A 20,989-nucleotide genomic window follows, 5' to 3' on the forward strand; every position below is an offset into this window, starting at 1 on the left:
AAGGTGTAGTGGAAATTAATCCTGTGGAATATCATATCACTAAAGTGAATGGCAACAGCTCCTCAGCATATTCATTCAGCTGCTAACATGGGGATACTGGAAGTAAGGTAATTTGCGACATAATTTGCAGAAATATATGTGTAAATACATTTATATAATGATATGCAGAAATCAACTTTGCTATTGTATAGAAGGGAAATAATTTACTAACATTCTAGTATTTGCATGCAATGTAATTTTGTGCAAATTTCTAGGAGGTCATTAATTAACATTGCTGCTTGCTACCTGTACAGTTAGAATAACAAACAGACCAGCAGCCTTTAGGAAATCAGAGCAGTTGCGAGAAATGTTTTGTATGGAATAACTTTCTTGGGAGTACAGGAAAAGGAAAAGTCAGAGTTTTTTGATCAAGAAGGCTCAGTCAAATCTTGATAACTTTTGTTGACCTTCTTTCATAATTTCATCCATGGGTAATTTTCTTCTAACAAATTTGACAGGTGCCACACAACTTGCTCAGTTTTATACTCTGAAAATATTAGGCCCACAGGGATGCAAATGATATTTATTGTCAGAATTTATCAGCAGATAAATGATAAAAATTTACCTTTGTATTTTCTTCTATTTTGCACACTATAAAATCTGTTGTGGGGATGTAGTCAGTCGAGTAAAGATTCCGTACTAGCACTTTAAACCCTTAATTGCTACACAGACTTGCAATTTAAAAACCATGTTTTACCAGAGTGGGGAATTGTCACTGTGGTAGATAGAAAATCCTACACTTAAAGCAGTAAATAAGTGTTGAATGTTGCATTTTCTTTGAAAGAAAGAGTTTTATATTGTGGCTTTCTCTGATCTTCCAAACCACCCAAGACATCTGAATTACATTCATGTTTTCCCCATTTTTGCTGCATTTTTATGTACTTTCATCTACTCAGATGTTGGGACATGCAACAAAGGAACGCTTCTCGTATCTAGGAGAGAAAGGTCTGAATCTAAGCCTCCCAAAATTTCTTTCAATAGAGTAATATTTGCACAAGTCATTGACCTGGCTATGTCATGTTTCCTGTATTCTTTAGAGCCCTTTGGAGTGTGGAAAGGCATGCAGGCTTTTTTTTTTTTTTTTTTTTTAATTCTGGGATAAAACATACTTCCAGTTGGACAAGTTGCTCACTCCCAGAATTAAGAAAATGTTCTATTTGTTCCATCTCTACAGTATAGAAAAGGAGGGGGAAACAAAACCAAACCAAAACAGCAGCTTCGAAAACATTTAACTATCATTATTTAAGGACATCTGCCAAGTACAGATGCTTTGTGCAGTTGTCCAAAGTGGGTCATATCCCACTGCTATTAGTTTCTTTGGAGGAATCCCTGAATCAGTTTCTGTCCTTCAACCACAGTTGATGTGCTTGTTTCTCTACCTTATTTCCCATTCCAGAAATTATGCTAACTCCTTGACGCACAATGTCTTAAACAAACCTTCAGAGTATTTTGCAAGAGACAACTGTGTCAATGAGGATTTTTCCATGCTCATTCTGCAGATCTGAGCATAAGCACTTTCTAGATTCATTTGTCAGCAAAATGGTCAGTGATGCAAGTAATAGTAATTAGATATATGTACATAGGGAGAAGCTAAAGCAGACTCATTACATGAATTAGATAAATACAAGGAGGAACTAAGGACTAAAATACAGAATTTACTTAACTTGAATCTCACACTTAGTATGCTAGACCATGATATTTTTATGATGTGTTTTATACTTAATGGAAGTCAAATTCACTAATTGCAGGAACATATTGGAGAAAATTCAGGTATAACCTGAATCACTGCCCTGGCTCTGAAAAGCTGAGTTTTTCCAGACACTGATGGTTCTGATTTCTTTTCATTGAAGTTCAAAGGAAGAGAAAGAACCTCAGTGATTAATAATATTTCAGAATAAAATAATCTAATGTATCTTCTCTGGCTTGTGGGGAAAAAAAAAGGCTAAGAACCAATTTTAAAATATTTGTAATTAGCTCTGATGTTTTAGATTTCCAGTATGCAGAGTTCATGAATCTTCAAAGCCTAACTTCTTTTGTTAAAACTTTGCTCTGCTATTATAGGAATTATTCTTCTGTATTGAAAAAGACAGCTTCTGTATAGGAATATATAGCAATTTTTTTGAACTATCAAGAGAAGGCAGTTGATGTCCAAAGCATCTGCATTTTTTTGTGAGGTAAACAAGCAATGGTGATGTCTTTTATATATATTAAACATGAGATTCAAATGCTGCTTCGGATCATCACAAAAAAGCTTCAGTGGAGCTGAAAACGTGCAAGTTGATGTTCCACCACTAGCTACTGTGTTTCCAACCACGATTCACTATTTTCCAAAGTTTTGAGAAAAGCAAAATGAGTATCAGGCTACCAGTATCTAACCAGAACCATTTGAGGTGTGATATTGGACCAGTGTTTGCTTATCAGGGAACTCTGAAGGAATTTTGGTAGAGATGCAGCTACTTAGGACCTGATATGAAGGTCAGACTTCATTGTAATCCTCAGAATGGGGAAAAAATTAACTGCTTCTACAAGAGAAATTATGTTAGTGCATTTTTATTGTGCAAATAATGAAAAAGAATGTTGGGCTGGGGGTTTCTTCATTATGTTTCTGTTTTATCATGTTTGGTTCAAGCCAAAATTTGTGCGTTTGTCTCAGATCCGTGATTGCAGTCAACCTGTTTAATTAAAATACAGCACCCAAATCCCCTCATGGGTCTAATGGGGTAAAAATTTACTGCCATCACTTTAGAATAAACTGTTTGTATAAGGGAATATCATTGATTTAACATAGATTATCATAATTTTAACAGAAGAAATTGCAGTCCAAAATTTTGATGTGCAGATGGGTTTAGGAAAGAGAAATTAGAAGGTCACTAAAAGGTCTGATGTCCTGTCCAAGAAGGCACTGAGACAGGCATGTAAATGTGCTTGCATTTCCTACTCTGAGTTGCAGAACAGGCATAAGTCATCTCCAGTAATCCTGCTAATACATCCTGCCCTGGGCATGCTAAACCACTTGACTATCCTGCTCCTGTTCTTTTTGAGGAGACATTTATATCCTGAATCACATAATTTTTACTTCTTTGAATTCACAGACTCCTGTCCTCAGCAGCTGGTAAGCCATATAATATTTTTCCTGGCAGGAAATGCTGACTTGGTCCTGGTTTGTTTTCGGTATGGTTTTATATAATGAACCTTGTGAGATGGAACACAGGATTTTGCATGTTTGTCTAGACTGGCAATGACACTGTGAATGGTCCTGTCTCTCTTGTTACACTTGGTTGACCATGTAAAGCTATTTTTGTGTTCCATTTCTAAGGAAATAGCTTTTATCAAAAAGCAACAAGACCTTATTAAATCTTGGCTTCAGACAGAACTCGAATATTATAATACACAAGTTCCTCACATCTCCCTGTAATACACTGGAGCAGTTTTGTTTTGGCAATATTCAAAGCTGAGAAACAGCCTTGTAAAGGCTTGGCAATCCTTAGTGAGGCCATGGGTGACGCAAATTACTTGAGAGACACATCTGACCTGTATCCAGAATGAATAGGAGAAAAGCAAGTAATTTTTCCTATTTAGATGCTGGAAAAGTTATAAAAATACACCTTTTTTTTCTTTTTTCTCCTTTTAAATATGATGAAAATTATGATCTTCCCATTTCTAGAAGCCTTGTTTGTATCTATATTGTTTCTTTGATGGAAGAGGATAAATGAAGTGTTAATTATCTTTGATTGTGACACATATATTTGAAGTGGGAAATTGGGACTTTCTCCTTAAATTAATTCTGCCAACAAGGAGGCAACAAGATGACATGAATCTCAAATTTCATTATCCACAATGGAAATATGGTTATCTTTTTTCCTTTGATTGTTAAAAGGATGTTGGGGAGGGTTTTGCGTGATTCTGTAACTCTTCTGTTTCCTTTTCTGTTTGAGAATTGTTATTGTTCCCTGCTGCCCTTGCAAATAAAACAAATTCAGTGGTCAGCAGACATGTGTAACCTGATGGATGAGGAATGAAAAATAATCCTTCACCTTAGTTCTCTTTATCATAGGCCTTTTTTGTGTGTGACAGCAAAACGGATAACCCCAAATTTTATAGAAGTCTATCTGCTACTGGGTGCCAACCCATTTGGGGGTGACAAACTTTTTGGGGTGGCTTTAACTTGTTTTCTGGAAGCTTTGGGAGCAGTGAGGACTAGGCATATTTTTCAGCTGACTAGGGCATTAAGATTTAAAGATTCTTCCTGAAAATGTTCCTGTTGAGCTTGCTTGTTCCTATTTATGATGAGAGAAGATAATTTGTAATGCGATCATTAAGATCTGGTTTAAAAACTCTGAACAAGGTCTCATTAGAGTTTATACCTGTGTAGAGATTAGTTCTTTTTCTGGAGTGCGGTAGAATTTAAAATTCATCAATCCCAACCAGAGAATGAATTTAGCAAGCAATGGGGCAGTACAGTTATGCATTTCTTGAGAATTTGCAGTGGCATATATGTGCAACTTTCCTGGCAAGCAGTAAGTTGGTTACCTCTCACTTGCCTGGACATGTTTCTTCAGGTTGTGTGACAAGAAGTTACCTCCTTGCTTGATGTTTCCCTGACCCATTCCAAGAAAATCTTTGCAGAATGATTGCACAGAAAATAATTCAAAGATTTTAGCAATTACAACTGACCACAGAGGACAGGTTTATTTTTGTCCCTATTTTAATGTGGAGTTAGAATTGTGGAGCCAATTATTTCGGCAACAAATGTCAAAAGTAGATTTTTTTTTTTCTGTTCTCTTTCTTACTGGGGTTTTGTAGCTGGAATTTCCACATTTTTATTCACCTACTGGAAATAAAAAGTAAAGAGAAAAGCCACACTAACCTGCCTGTGACATTTAGAGATGAAAGCATTTGGTGCCAGCAACAACCAGGCATGATCACTGCAGTGAACCAGTTTATTAAACTTGTGCCTGAATCCAGCTGGCACAGTGAGCAGTGACTCAACTTCTCCCTGTGGCAAGACATCAGCACACACTCGCTGCCTGCCACCTTCGCTGGCTCGGGTGGTCAAATAAAACTTCTTCTTCTGGACCAGGTCTGAGACCTGTGGCACATTTTAATGGCCTGACAGAAGGCACGAGCGACTTGGTGTGTCTGGCACTGTTATTTCAACACCAGGGGCTGGATTTGTACTTCACAGAAGCGCCATGGTAGTGTAACGTAATTTGAGATGAGCTGCCTGGCTTAATCCAACTAAAAGCATTCGTAAGTGTGATTCTGGTTTGAATATATCTGTTCTCTCTTTTTCTTGGCCTGTTAGCCAGTAAGTTTCCATTTTCCATTATGCCTTTCCTGATACAACCATATCAAGATACTTATTCATCTTCCAGCTTTGTTCATCTCTTTGCCTTTGGCCAGCATGATCAGATGTAGCTGGTGACCTCCAACTCTCCTCCCCCAGAAGCAGTTGGTGATGTTCCTGTCCATTTGTTTCCATTTGATTCTGCTGTCACCATTCACTTGCTGCAAATCTGCTGCTTGATATTTGTATTTGACTTTGAAGTTTAGTTTAAAAAAAGTGATGCAGGAATTGAGTCCTAAAGAAAGAGATGTGATATTGTGTTGCTTGATCATACAGAAAGCAGCTGAGCTCAACTGATCCTTCTTCATGTGCAGTTTTGTTACCTTTTGACCTGCCTTTGAACTTGTCTTTCATAGTTGCCACTACACCATTTGTTTTTGCAGGCTAATCAGGCTGGGTGGATGTATATGCAGGAGTTTCCTGGAGTCCTAAAGTATGGTTTTGTCAAATTTTGAATACATGAGATAGGAAGAACAGACAATGCATAGTGGCGTGTCACCATAGCTAATGCTCATGTTACCACATTCAGTCAAATGATGGCTGAACATGCAGATACTTGAACTGATCACTTATCTCTAGAGTCATATAGGAAAAACAAATCCTCCTGAAATTCTGTGGGTTTTACATGTTAAAAAGTGCAAGAAGTGTTTATTATTGGATAGGTGACATGATTTTTTTTTTTTTAGTTTGTGGTATTTTACCTGTTCCCAATGTATAAAATAAGTTTCAACATATATTTAAAATTTTACATAAAGGTGGGGATGTGACTAAAAATCATATAGTATAAAATTTTGAGTTCTAGTTTTTCAAAACATAATAAATAATAATAATAATTTTAAAGGGGTGTACAGAGATGAAGTGTATGTATTTGTGGTTGTCATATCTCTTGGTCTTTCTGCCAATACCACCCAGAGTCTATGTTGATTTGAAAAGAACAGTCAAAAGCCAATTACATGGCTGCCTATAGTTTGAAGTTGGGTTAAAAGAGGTGTATAAATTTTATTTTTCCCTATGTGAGATTTTTATACAGTACATGAAATCTTAATTTACTATAATTATTCTATCAAAATTGTCTGAAGATAGTACTGATTATAGAATTTTTCATAATTTCTTATAATGAAAGAAACAAGAGTAATGGGTATAAGCTTTTGAAATAATCCTGCTTTGCTGTGTATTCTCTGTTCTTCTATTTATACTCACTTATGTAACTGGGGGAATGGGTATGAGTGTGGCAGGAATGGCAGGAATGATATGCTTATCAGTTTTCATAACAAGGAAAAGTGAAAAGTAGGTGGAAGTTCCCTGTTTCTGCAGCAAACTGGTAAAGTCTACTTCTGGCACACTGTTGCTGTCAACATTGTTTATTCTAAAATACAAGGCAGGACACCGTGGCTATCAGGAAATTCCAGCAGTTTTCACAGCTGGACTTTTCCCACAGGAGTTACAAAGAAACTTATATTGTTCATGTCTAGACCAAGCTGCAGCAACCAGCTACTGCTGGGAAAAATTCTCTAAGGATGGATGGAGTATACAGGATCAGTGTGGTCCTGTCTGCTCCATCCGTTTCTGTCTCCTGGTTGGAACATGAGGATGACTTTGCTGATAGCAGAGGAGTGCAGATTGAGTTGCAATCTTCCCTCTCCCAGCTCCACCTCCCATCCCACTAGGGCTGCATACAGGCCGTGCAGTGTCACTAAGTGAAGCTGCATCCTACCCTAATAGATACCTTTTTCCACAGGACTGAGAGCTCAGATATGAATGTGTTTTGAGTCATACCCTTGAAACTGGAGGGTTTATGAGGGAGGGCTGAGGTCAGTGTGGGTGAAGGGGCAGATAGTGGTATAAGTTGTTGTTCTTGGTGTGCTGTTCAAGGTCTTAGCTTGCACCAGCAGAGCATCTGCCTATGAAGTGCTTTGCCTAAGTCAAGCAGAATTTCAGTAATTTGCACCAACAGCCATCTAGTTCATTGTGGAAAACTGGATGATTTCATAAATCAGGAAGAGAAACTGCTTAAGAAGCCATTGGGAATCATGCGTCACCAAAATATACTCAGTTAATTTGCTCTGACAGGCCTGTTGGCGGTGGTTGTTTATAGTGTTTTAGTGCTCTGGAATTTGTTTCACAGGCTGTGACCCTGTTACAGTAGGTGCTGTATAAACTGAGAGCAGCCTTGGCAGCCTGTGCCCGAGCTTTCAGTCAGACAACAAAACAGGAGGGAGGAAGTGGAAATAGAGAAGACAATGGACTACAAGGAGACAGTGTTAGTATGCATGCAAAGCAGTGATTTCAGCATGCTTTAAGCCTTACTATTCTACTGCTGAATTACTACTTCATTTTGAGAGGAGGTGGTAAAAGCTCAGTTCCGATAATGCTTCTGGGAAAATTTTGCTTTAGAAGCCATAAAATGCCTAATGCGTCCCAGAGTGGGAGGTAAAAGAGGAAAATCACCAACAACCTGGCATTTTAGTATTCTAAGAGAAGCACAGTGTTTTACAAAAAGGAGCTTAATCCTGTCTTTCGCTTCTTCAAAAACTATCTGTCCTCTAGGCTGGCGCTGGAGAAGGTAAATGCACACATGCCTTTCTCAGTTTATGTACTGCCAAAATCCTAGTAGGTGACACCAGTAGCTGTAACTACAAGCTTTTGTTTATTATTTAAGCTCTTCTTAATTGCACTGTGGAGAAACTTCAAGTTATCAAGTCATTACTTAGATATCTCACCAAATATAGATAACCCAAATTCCACTCACCACATCTTCACCTTGTGTCTTATGTTTAGATGGTTCTGCAGGTTTATGCCATAGAAAGTGGTGCAGGAGCATAGGTGGAACTGACTCCTTCTGGTGTAATATATAGTGGTATAATGCCTAAGATAATTGTTTGATCCTTGATGTTAAGCGTCATATGTTAGGGATCTGAGAATTTTATTTTCCTCACTGGAGAATGGTAATACAGAATCTCTGTGTGCACCTGCTGTGCAGAGGAAGGCTGTATTTGCCATCTGAGCTTAGGTGTTCACCTTTAGTCTCAACTCTAGTGTAACACAGTCACAGCCTTTAAGAGAAAACTTTGAGACATCCTAGACTTACTCACCTGAAAGATGGAAAACTAAATACGCTGCCTGGTCCATGGGGCTTGTTGACCTCACCTGCCTCTAAAATGTTGATGTGACTGGTGCTGATAAGAAAGGAGGCATTGAAGAAGCTTGGCCTCATTGCTGCTGGGCAGGCAGGCTGTACAAATAGCCTGAACTGAGAAAAAGAAAAATATTGAGTTCAGGGTCTTGAAGACAGCCTGTGCTTTGAAGTACTTGCATGATCTCCAGCCTCAGGAGAATATAGACCATAGGCACGCAGAATTTTCAGATTAGTGAGGAGCTTTGTGGGCAGGGCTGAATGGCACAGAGACACGTATGTTTCTGTTCTGTGAAGGTAGGATCATACTATATAAATATATTAATTAATAACTTAATATTTAATACTGTAAACTCTGTAAAACACTTTACATAACACCATAAAATGTTTTCGCTCAGCAGTAGGAGACTCAGGGCCATCTCTTTCTGCTAAAGCTGGGTTAAGGTAAGCTTGCCTGCCTTTTGAGGTACTTACAGAGTTAGGATGGTTTGGATTAATGATATATGTTGCTTTACTTCATGGACTATCTAAGGGATATCATTAAATGTAACTTTCCTGATCCCTTTGATGTATAGTATTGTGCTCAGTGTGGTAGTGAAGAATAACTCATGCCCTTTATTGCAGAGAAATGTAATGCAAGATTCTTTTGTTTCATGGATGAGAAAACCATATAAATCAACTGGATATAGTGAAGGTTTTGTTCTCTAATTAAGTCATCCTTTCTCATGTTTTTACACAAATAAAGGATTTTCATTTTCATTCATTTTCAGGCTAGTGATTTATGGGTTTGGCAGTCTGTACTGATGCTGTAGGAATGCTGAGATGTTCATTGTTAGGCTCAAACTATTTCAATAATTTTGTTGCTTTCTGTCTCCATGTGTAATTTTCAGTCAAAGATTTACAGTTATGCACCCCATGGATCCTCATATTAAATTGTATCATCTGCAAAAACGGATATAAATGAGTCCCTTGGCTATTTTCTTCATAGTTACACAGCCTACATATGGACAGCACACAAGAATACTCACTCCTATTAACGTAAGAGCCAAGTCATGTTATTGCCACTGTCTGTAGGTGCACTTTTTATGCAGTTGTTTGTAGGATAGCATTATCCTTGCTCAGTTTTGTCCTTTAATATGTCTTAAAAAGCTATGAAAAGCAGATAGATCTGTGTTGCAGAAACATTTGCAGAAAGTTCTATGTTATGTTAGTCAGAAGGCAGCATCTTTTTCAAGTGCACTTAACTTGATTAATTTTTTTATGGTTAGCTTCAATAGTCACCATATGTTGACCACAGTTTGTGAACAAATTGGGTTTTGAAATCACTTGGGAGTTACTCTTTAAAAGTTAGTTTAGATTAAAGAAAAAAAAAAAAAAGCATTTCCTTAAAGACACAGTTTTGAACTGTAGAATAAAACAGAATGTCACCTGTAGCTTTCTAACTCAAACAGGAACCACTTTCCTGTTATCAAAAAAAAAAAGTACACCACTCATTTTAGAAATTTCAGTTCTCAAAACTCAGTGTGTTACACAAAGATTGGTTCCTATGGAGTCATGTGTCATCCCCATTCAGGCATGCAGAGCCCACAGTTCCTCTAGCTGGATTATTCTTTCTTTCTGATATTTTTCTATCTTAGAGAGTTTGGAGATGTGAAAATCTGTGGTGTTTTTGTGTAATTTCTTAGTGTTTTGTGTAAGGGATTAAAAAAATATTGGTTTGGAAATAAGCATATACAGGCTGGGAAAGATAAAGGATAACTATAACAAAAGCAAGGTTGTAGTAGATGGAACACAGCCTTTTTTCTTCTTTTCTTGACCAAGCTGCAACAAATCAAAACATATGAACTTTCAAAAATTTTGATGAATTTCAAATTAATCTTTTCTGGGTTTGTTTCTTTATGCAAAATCACTGCTAGTCTGGTTTATCTGGTTTTAATCAGAATTCTCTGTGTATTAGTAAGTGTTGTTTTCCTGTGCACATCGCTTGTGATTTGAACATACTTACTTTTATCTGAGATGTATAAAATAGTGGGCAGAGAAATTGCCCGTCCCAGAATTCTGGCTTCAGTAAAGTGTGGGGTTTTTTGGTTTGGTTGTGGTTTTTTGGGGTTTGTTTTTTTGCAATCCACCTTCTTTCTTGCTGATGTTACTGGACACAAAAAAAGAAGCTCAAATACAGCATTTAATATAAGCTTTGCATGACTCCATAAAAAGCTATGTCTCCAACCTGAGAAAAGGGTTAGCATTGGCCTACTACTGAGGAGAAAATATATTATTTTTGTTTGGTGGTTATATCAGTGCTGGAATAACAGTTCAATATTTTAAGAATTTGATCTGGAAATGTTTGGTTAGTTGAATTAGTGCTACTGACAACTTTTTAAGTGTTTAATTTTCTGTAAAATAATTTGTCTAATTATAGAATCAGAAAGAGAGTGCTATTTAATTTTGCAATGTGTAAGCTAATCATATACACTATTAGAGGTGTTCCTTTGGAAAAATAATGTTTACTACTAATTGGCAGAGTAAAAAATGCCTTTCATGTTTTCTGTGATTTTTTTCCCCACACACTGGCCACTGAAGTTTTCCAGATTCATGAGAATAGGAAAGTAGTTTACTTAGTAATTTTTTTGCTTCCCTTTTGCTGTTCTACTTGGCTAGTTATAAAAAGAAAGTTTCGTTGTTGCCCTACATTATTCCTATAATTAAATAATCTTTGATTTGGCTACACATCATGCAAGTACATACTAATTCTCAATTAGTGGCATAAACGTCATGGCTTTGGGTTCTTCAATATGGTTTAAGATACTTGATCTTATCCTTGCTTCACAGTTACTTTTCACAGTCAACCATGCATTACAAGTGGCCTTCAGTTGTGAAAAAGCATCTATTATGTCCTTTCGGGAAAGTGAGCTGTTCTCTGTTGCTCTGCCTAAAACCATCGTGTCCTGTGTGCATACCAAAAACAGGGCCGGGGAGGGGGGGAAGGCTAGACACCAAGGAGTCACTATATATAGTAGGAGTCTTTTTCTTTCCACTGCTTAAAAAGATAAGTAGCTGAATGAGAGTCAAGTGTTGTTTCTCTATAAATTGTGTGCCAGCAGGTTTATCACTAAATGCTGTAGGTTATGTTGAGTGGAATAATCTGGAGGAAGAAAGGGAGGCTAAAATAACAGAGCAGTAGGACTATTTTGACTCCACAATCAAACTCTCCTTGACTTTTGCCCTTTGGGTGGAAAGTGCTTATGTTACAAAACAACATGAGGTCAACCTCTGGGTTCTGCAGTTAGTTTCTTTCTTGCTGATCTACACTGAGGGAGTAGTTACCTCCCATTTCTGTGCTTTTGTGTTAAAAGTTATGTACTTTTACTGTTTGGGCAATAAGAATGGCAGTTGCTTTTCCTGCACAGTGTAAGAACTGCTGAATTGAAGAATGAAAAATTGCCCAGGTGGCATTGAAGAGCCATCTATGCCCAGGCTCAGAATGAAGATATTCTGAAAAAGATGGGATCATCCACTTTTCAAATATCTCATTCCCTCAGAGGCAGTGTACAGTGCTAGGGGAATTTTTACAGTTGTGAAGTGGCTATATTAAAAAAAAAAAAAAAGGTTTAGGTGCACCCAATTGATCTGATAGCACTCTATAAAAATTCTACGAAGTTCTTTCAGACAGATAAGTCATATCTGGTCTAGTCAGCTTTTTTCAGAACTATTACCATCTTAGGATGACAACTGCTTGGTTAGTGATCCAGTGATAGACCCATGATGTGGAAGAGGTGTGGGAGCCTGAGTGTATTATTTAGTGGCTTTGGTACAGTGGAGGAGGCCCCAGCCAGGAAGCAATAAAGTAGTTATTGGGTAATGACTGTGAAGGCACCACAAATAAGGTTAAATTGATATATGTAAATCACCAACTTCAGGATGCTGAAGCTGCCTCTTGGTGCCCAACTTTTTTTTACACAAGTAGGGATCAAATAGTCACTGTTTTGATAAGTGGTATGCTGCTAACCTACATTGAAGACCTTAAGGGAGTTGAGCTCTTAAATTCCTTTGAAATGTAATGGAATTTGGGTGCCAAGAACTCTTCTTTTTTAAAAAAAGCTGCTGGCTCATTTGCTTTTATTAAACTGCTATTTAAAAATCACGCAAAGCCTTTGAAAGTGGCACAGGGTGTACAAGCAAATAAGGACATCTTACTTCAAGGGATGTTGGCAGTGCTAGAAACCAGCTGGGATTAACTATTGATGGTGTTCTACTGTTGTGTTGGAAGTGTGGTGTGTAATACTCATGGGGGTTTTTAGAGGTCTCTGCACAGGCTGTGTGGGATCATTTGAACAGAAGTGTTTCATGTTGGCTGATTGGGCTCCATAACTGTTAGTGAAAATAATGTATTCTAAAAGTGAAAAAAGCCTGTAATTTATTAGAAGTCCAGCTCCTGTCTTGAATGTGATCCTAAAGTCAGCCAAATCTATAGGAACACGCCTGAGTAACTTTCACTTGCATATGTACCTTGTCTGCTATAAAACCATGTCTAAAAATATATACCTGTTATACATGCTAGCTGTTAGAAAATCTGGTGTGATTCTCATTATTACTCAAATTCAGAATAGATTAAACAATGCTTAATGCTCTTGAATTGAAGTTTCATTCCTTGTGTAGCATGAGGGTACCTATTGGGTATCCTTGTGTAGTATGTAGCATTAGGGTATCTATAAACATTTATATATACAGTACATAGGTAAAAATATGTGTGTTTGTGAGTAAAATAGATAACACAAGATGTTACAGTGCTCTGTGAGCTGCAACTTTACAAACAAAATCTGTGATCCTTTTAGGAATGTATAATCATTCCCACTTTTGAGGTTTGAGATGCCTTTTCCTTGTTTGTAAAAATCAATGTTTTGTATTGCTGTGTATGGAGTCTGTTTATGGGGAGCTAAACCCAACAAATTATCCTTCTTCAAACTAGTTTTACTGGGAGTGGATCTGCAGTTTGGTTATCCTCTCATTTTTCACATGGCAGTGCTGCAACACAAGTGCAAACTCAAGTATTTATGGGGAATGAATTTTTTTTTTTTGTCTGGGTTAGTTTAGCAGCTTCCAATGTAGTTCATCCTACTCAAGCAATACAAAACAGTTGTTAGTTTGTGCTCCTTTCAAAAACATTTGTAATTTTTTTAGATTGCAATCTGAACTATTTGCCTTTCCATTTGCAATGGAGACTGTTAGAAGGTTTTTTGTGGCCACACCCAAGACCCTTTTGAACAATGTTGAATTATACAATTATTAAGAAACCAAAACAAAAACAAAATCAAAAATACTTCAAATCTTATATATCTGTTAGGCTTTACAAAAAAACCCTTGGAAACTGTGAAGCACTGTGGCAGTGAGTAAAACAGAAAACTATTGCAGTCTGCATTTAATAAGAGATACTGGGAATTAAGTCTCTGCATAGGCTTGCAGTTAATCTTGTGTACCCTGCTGGCTGAAAGGGTGATCACCAGGGGAACAGACATGCTTTTGTTTGTGAGGGTATGTGAAAAAAATGCACAGTAAACATTTGCATAACATCTTATATCGTGTAAAAAAATGCAATGAAAATGAAACTGAGTCAAGTGTAATTTTTTTAAGTGTTCTTTAATTCTGTGAGTGCAAATTGTTCAAGTCTTCAGTTATAAATTCAAATTTAAATTTGAAAGTTAAGCTGTGAAGTTAAAACAGGAAAAGTACCTTAATCAGAGTTATGCAAACCTATAGAATCAGCATGAAAATATTTTTGTACTGCCACATGTGATATATCATTGCTTTGCTGTATAAACACAATTAAAGAGTGCCTTGGGGACTTCCTCAACAAGAGATTAAACAGGGAAACAAGACTGGCAATTCTAACACTTTGCATCTGATGACTTAATCAATCCAGACAGGCTTTCATTCCCAAAGATTTCTATTCCCTGAAATATGTATTTTAAGATTTCACAAGTGCAATTTTCTAATGGATCACAAACGCACATTCTTATTCTGCCTCTCAGTGAAAGAAATAATTTGTAACCTTTTAATAGATAAGCATTATTTTTCTCTCACTCTTCCTTCTCTTTTTTTTTTTTTTTCCTTGTCAGAGATTAGCAACACTTAAGATTTGTGAGTGGAGCTAATTGCTGAATGCTGTCTAAATGACCTTAGCAAAATGCAAAATCCTACTGCTTAAATTCTTAAGTCAATCTGTCTTCTCACAAGTAATACGTGATAGGATGAGAAAAAATGGCTTAAAGTTGTGCCCAGGTTTAGATTGGAAATGAAGAAGGAATTCTTGAATTTCTTTCAAATTCTTCAGAGGATTATCAAGCATTGGTATAGGCTACCTGGAGAAATGGTTGAGTCACTATCCCTGGAGGTTAAAAGACATGTAAAGACATGGGGACCTGATTCAGTGATGGACTTGGCTGTGTTAGGTTGACAGTTGGATTTGATAGTCTTAAAGGATTTTTTCGACCTAAATTATTTGATAATTCTTGGAGGACAAGAAAAATTCCATTTAGTTAGCTTAGTTTTAAGCAGGCTGTGTTTTGGAATTATAAAATTATTTTGAAAAAATTCCAGATGTTAAAATATTTTGTAAAAGAAAACTAATTTCTTTTTGGCTTGAATTGTTTTGATTGTCATTCTTATATCACAGCAAAAATGTTAGAAGAATTCCATCCATATGCCAAATCCTAGAAGGCATGCTGCAGCATACTGCTCAAAGTCTTTGCCTTGGATTGGATTCAGTCTTACCATGAACAGAAGGCAGGTATCATTTTTTGAACAGATTTTTTGGGTCCCCAAAATGTGCCGTACCTTTGTCCATTCTTGTTTCTAATTTTGAGGAGGCTAGTCAATGACACTGGAATATTTTATGAGATTTGCATATTTTGCAAATTTAGAAATACTTATGTATTTATGTCTTTTTGTATGTCATGTGCAGGGAATGGATCTCATCTTTCAATCGTTACAGTGATCACATGCAGCTACTTTTGGGGAATTTTCTCTTCCATGGCTTCCTTACTTAGCCCAAGCTACTGGAAACAGTTAGTTGTGAAAATACAGTCTTTGTAATGGACTCTAAATTCCAGTACCTAACCAACCTGATAAATAGACTGTGAGAACTGTTCGCAGCTGTTGGCTCTTAGCGAAGAGCACTCACAGCTTTACAGCTCAACAGTTAACTTCTTTTCCTTCTCCGTGCCGCACCTGATGTGCAATGATTCTCTAAAACAAGTTTTATTAACAATTCAATTGTCCTCCTGCTACCCAGAGATTTCCTTTAAAGCAATAAAATTCCTAGTGGCCTAATCCAAAAAGATTACCCAAGGGATCAGAAACCCTCATTAGCTGGTTGTGAAGATCACGTAATTTCAGAAATGGAGTTTACACATTTTCAAAACTAAATCCAGATGAAAAATACTGTCTTTTTAATCACCTTCATAGGTTCATAAGAGAGAAAAATGTATTCAAAAGAGTAAGAAGTAGGAGTGGTGACATTAAAAGACTGTTCTTTTACTCTTCCTCAGCCTCAGTGCAGATGATAGGAATTGGTGAGTTGAAACTGTAAGGCATGAACTAAAATGAAAGCTTCAAAAGAAAAATATACAGACATGGTATGTATTTACGTACTTGATTCCAAAAAAGTAACTTTAATTCAGAAATATTGTGCTGTTACATCCAAAGCCTTCAACAGTACTGCAAAGTGATGAAATGTTTAAGATTTTTGTTAACTGTCCAGGAATATTCAGTAGCTAAAAAATAAATAACAAATGGTAAGGGAAGGAAATGGATTTTAAACCCCATTTAAAATTAAACCTGTGTTTATTAGTATCAATCTGTAATAGTAATACTTGTATTTGAATATACTGTTACCAGGAGGGAACATTCTGTCTATTTGGACATGCTGTGAGATCCAGGCAGCTGCTGTGCCTTAGACATTCTTAAATAGTTAACAAACTGGCACTCCTAAACATGACTTATTATTTTGGACATAAAATCCCACAAAAGAAAGCCAGATGTTTTTGGGACACAGTTTGATGTCAGGATTTTGAGCTGTGTGTCATGCTTTTCATTATAAGATTTCCTATTCCCAGTATCTGTATTTTTTATGTCTTCTGATAAGGCTTCCAAAAATTCTTGCAGATTACCCATTCCCCACATAAATAAGTTGAATGAAAATTGTAGGGAATAAAATGTGTGTGGTTCAAATGCATGCTATAAGATTTAGTCTGTTTTCAAGACTAATGTGAGTTTTGGAGGTTTATTCAGAAGGAGCAGAGTTGCTTTTAAGGGCTTTTGCAAACTTGTTAGCTCAAATAGCAGAAAATAAGCTTGTGAAGTTTCAAACTTTGAAAACTTCAGAACACTGTTGAAAACATGTCCTGTATCAAATCCCACTCCATGTGGTTGAACTATGTGACTCTTCTCAATTTTTGTCCCATTTCTACATTGTTTTCATTCTGTCTCTGAAAAATTCCATGAACTCCAGTTTGTTTGTGTTTTCTTTCATATATATCATCCTCCCGTCACTGGCAGCGTTGAATGGCTTGGATTTTGGTCCTCTGTTGAAATCTCTCTTGGATATCAAATTTTGTATTCATGTAGGCTGAATGTTGACCCTCACTGAAATTCTATTTTCAAGCATATTTTTCTGTGGAAGCTTACACTGACATATTAATTTCATTATATATGTATCACAGGGAGTTGGTGGTTCATCTTGGGCATTGTTATTTTCCCAAACTGGATTCCATTAGAAGGAGTTTTGTAGTGCCAGTGACAACTGTCGCTGGAATTTTTTAAGATTTGTAGTTTGTATTTAGCATTTAATTAAATTTTATCTGTGCATTCTCTGATTAAATAGGACTTGCTAAGGAGTTTGGAGGTCAAAATTATAACAGTAGAACTCATGGCCAAGCAGAAAGTAATTTTGGTTTAGGAAGTAGTATTACTAGTTATAGATAAGAGCCGTCTAAAGGTCAAGAAAACACAAGACTGGAAGAACAGGCATGGATATGGGAAGTGTGTGCATAGTTGGGCACAGCAAATTTTTAAGAAGCAGCTTAGGTACATTCAGACTGTGACTTGACTCTTGAGATAACCTGAAATGCCATATTTCATCTAGCCTAGGTTAATAAAGCAGCTGTGAATGATGCGTTTTTGCAGATAATTTTCTGAGAAGAACAGTTTTCTTTCTGAACAGTTTTATTAACTGTTGCATAGAATTTTGGTACCAGGCAAGGAGAGAAGGAAAAAAAAGTCCAAGTGGAATAAGGAAGTAATTTGAAACTTGGGTAGCCACAGTCTTTTCTCCTCAAGCTGCAGTTTTTTGACATCTTTGAATGTCTTGACTTGAAATTGTCTCAGTTTTAGTTGAACAGGAGGAGGAAAGTAGTGAAGAAAGGGACAAATGGGATATGCATTTTGTACATAGAGAGAATCCTGAATTGCACTAAACTCCATCTGTCCCTGATGTGTGTGAAATAACCATTTAGTAATTTAGCATCCAATACCACTTCAGATTATGGATCCTGACAGAAAAATGTTGTTGTCCTTAGGTGAGGGTTTTTTTCTGTGCTGAAGTAGTCAATATATGTGCACCAGCACTGATGTAAATAATTATATAGGAAACAAAGAGAAGACTAATGTGTATTAACATGCCTAATATTTCCTATGGGGTAGTTTCAGTAGCTTGTACAGAATTTTAAAATCAGTGGCTACTGATTTGATACTTAAAGCTCAGAGAAGTGCTGTGTGCATGTGTTTATGCTTTATCATATTTATGAGATTGAAAAAATGCTTTAAACAGTGTAGAGACTGGAGAAAAAACCAGGGAGTATGGATTTATTTTCAATTCTCGGCGTGGATACTAAGCATAATTAATGAAGATAATGGAGTAGACAAGTAAGTTGTCTGAAATAAGAGAAGGATGCAGAGGGATGTTTTCTAGGATTTAGGATTGAAAATCTGAATAAGTATTTTAGTAGAAAAATATCTTTTAAAAGATAAATCTTGTAAGATTTCATCAAAAGAATTTATCATAGCAAATAAATCTTAATGGCCATTAAAAAAGTGCAACATATTAATTTGCATTCATTTTCTTCTACTTCTAGATGTGCTTTGGACAAAATGTTCTCAAATCAATGTCATAAATGCTGCCATTTACAATTCTGAATGTAAACTTATGGACATGCAGGTTCATCCTTAGAGGTATAGGTACATTACGTTTTTGGTGGAATAATCAAAGGCTAAAAAAAGAATTGAAATTACTTGAATACTGACATGAAACATGAAGTGTCTGTTTATGTAAATGGTGGAGTTTATCATTTGGATGTTAACACTGAGATTGGAGTGTTAGTGATCTTCTCTTTTTACAAGTGCAAATGAGTGGAGCATTTGCAGCATATGTTGGCCCCAAATTTTGCCTTTTAATTTTAAATAATTTGAGCAGCCCATGTGTTTTTATTGAGGCTTCTGCTGTTTTCAGAAATTATATAGATTAATATTGTTTTTAGAATACCTCTGGAAAACAAAAAGGCTGTTCTTTGGACATGTTGCAAATAGAATTAATATACATAGACGATGATCTTAATTTCAGTCTTTCTCTTTTTTTATATCCCTCTCTCCCTCCAAGTTTGAAAATTAAATATTTAGTATTTAGATTTTCTTCTTGCTTGTATGCATAGCAATTTTTTTTTGCAGATACAGTACTTTCTATGATGAAAGATTCTTCTATTTTCAGTGGATTTTTTTTTTATTTAGATAAAATTTTGTTCCAAGTCTGAAATTAGTAAATGGAAAATAAGATTGTACTATATTGTTTCTCTAGTTAATATAAATATTTACTGCATGTATGTATATAGCCTAGTTTAACATATTGAATGCCTTTATTACAGGTAGAAGTATAGAGAACAAATATATCAATCTATAACAGCAATTTTACTCCAGGTAGCTCTCATCAAATTCGACCCTTTGCACCGTGTGTGCCTGTTGATTTAAAAAAGATTTTAAATGAACAAAACCCAGTGTCCATGTTTGTGTCGTGAACAGAGTCTGAGAAAGAACATAACCCATAAATGGTTTTCTGTATTGTACAATCACACCTACTATTACACCTCAGAACCTCAATCAAGGGTTTGTTTCTGTTCTGCAGACTCTGGCTGGAGCAGGTGTAAATGGAAAGCAGATTTCTGACTGCTGAGCCCAGCAGCTAACAACTTCCTGTTGTAGTTGCTCATGCATTCCCTGTAGGGCTCCTAGTTCCTTAAGTGCAGTAGAGGTGCAGCTGGATAAGAATAGTTATCAAGGTGATACTTTAAAGTGAATTCCATGTACTGAGGTTCCTAAGTGGTACCCAGGAGTACCAAGCTGGTGCCTGGCTGTTTCTGACTGGTTACTGCATTCTGTACAGAACTGGCATGATTTCTGGGGCAAACAGAATGTACAGACACCATACCTGCATCATATTTTATTCACAAGCATATCATTAGTTTCACTGAAAGCAAAAGTCATCTACAGGCACAAACTTCCCCCTTTCTTAAGTTGCTTTCTGTGCATAAATGTTTTTGTATCCTTGAAGTCTTTTCTATGCAATAGCTTTTTCTTTTTCCCCTTTGGACTTTCATGTTTAGGTTTAGCCTGGTTGCTTCTGGCCAAAGCTTGAGTGTTGTCGAGCACAGCAAAATCTGATAGTGTATTTACTATTTTGATTAGATTATCTAATTAGTTGTGGTAAAATATTCAGCACTTTTGAGTGGAGATGAGCCTGCAGTATAGTATAGGATTCTGATTTTGGATCTATAATATCGGCTGTGAATTTCAGAAACATTCAGATGGTATTTAAATGGAAATGACATGTATATACAGGTCACCTGTAAATATCTGCATACAAAGCCAAGAGTATGTATAATAAAAACATAATATAGATTAAATACAAGTTAGTATGTTTCAAAAATAATTGTATGTTACTGTGCTATTTCGTGGTCTGCATTAAAATGCAGAGAAAAAGAGGTTGCAACCCTTTGATTAATGTGCTTTTCACCAGGATATCAATAAAACCCCAATGCCAGCCTTGTCTGTGAATAAAATACCTATAAACACAGTATATAACACGTTTTTACATAGTTGACCTTTTGAACAATTCCATATGGTTTGCATTTATTTGGAATTGTTCTCTCTTACTAGGCTCCATTCAAAAAAATTTATTTTAGACTTGGTTTAAATGGAACAGACACCCTAAATATCTTAACAAGCGTAGCTGACCCTTTGGTGGAATTCTTAAAAAAAGGATTGTCTGCAGCTGCTGTGCCCATGGTGTGCTTGTATCTGGGTTGTGGAATGAATAAGGTAGAGCAATCCTTGGAAGAGTTTGTCCGAGTGGAGTGTAAAAACTACACAGGGGGAAATATTGGCACTGGTCAAGGAAGTGTATGTGGTACATAACATTTCCCAGCAGT

The 20,989-nt window shown here is 36.4% G+C and overlaps 1 protein-coding gene across 6 annotated transcripts in view; it reads left to right on the forward strand.

Annotated features, from left to right (window-relative positions):
• Positions 1–20,989, forward strand: part of BBS9 (Bardet-Biedl syndrome 9) — a 292,981-nt gene that overhangs the window by 221,900 nt on the left and 50,092 nt on the right. The window lies entirely within an intron of this gene.

This window comes from Zosterops lateralis (assembly GCF_965231275.1).
Source record: "Zosterops lateralis genome assembly, chromosome: 1".
Classification (NCBI taxonomy): Eukaryota; Metazoa; Chordata; class Aves; order Passeriformes; family Zosteropidae; genus Zosterops; species Zosterops lateralis.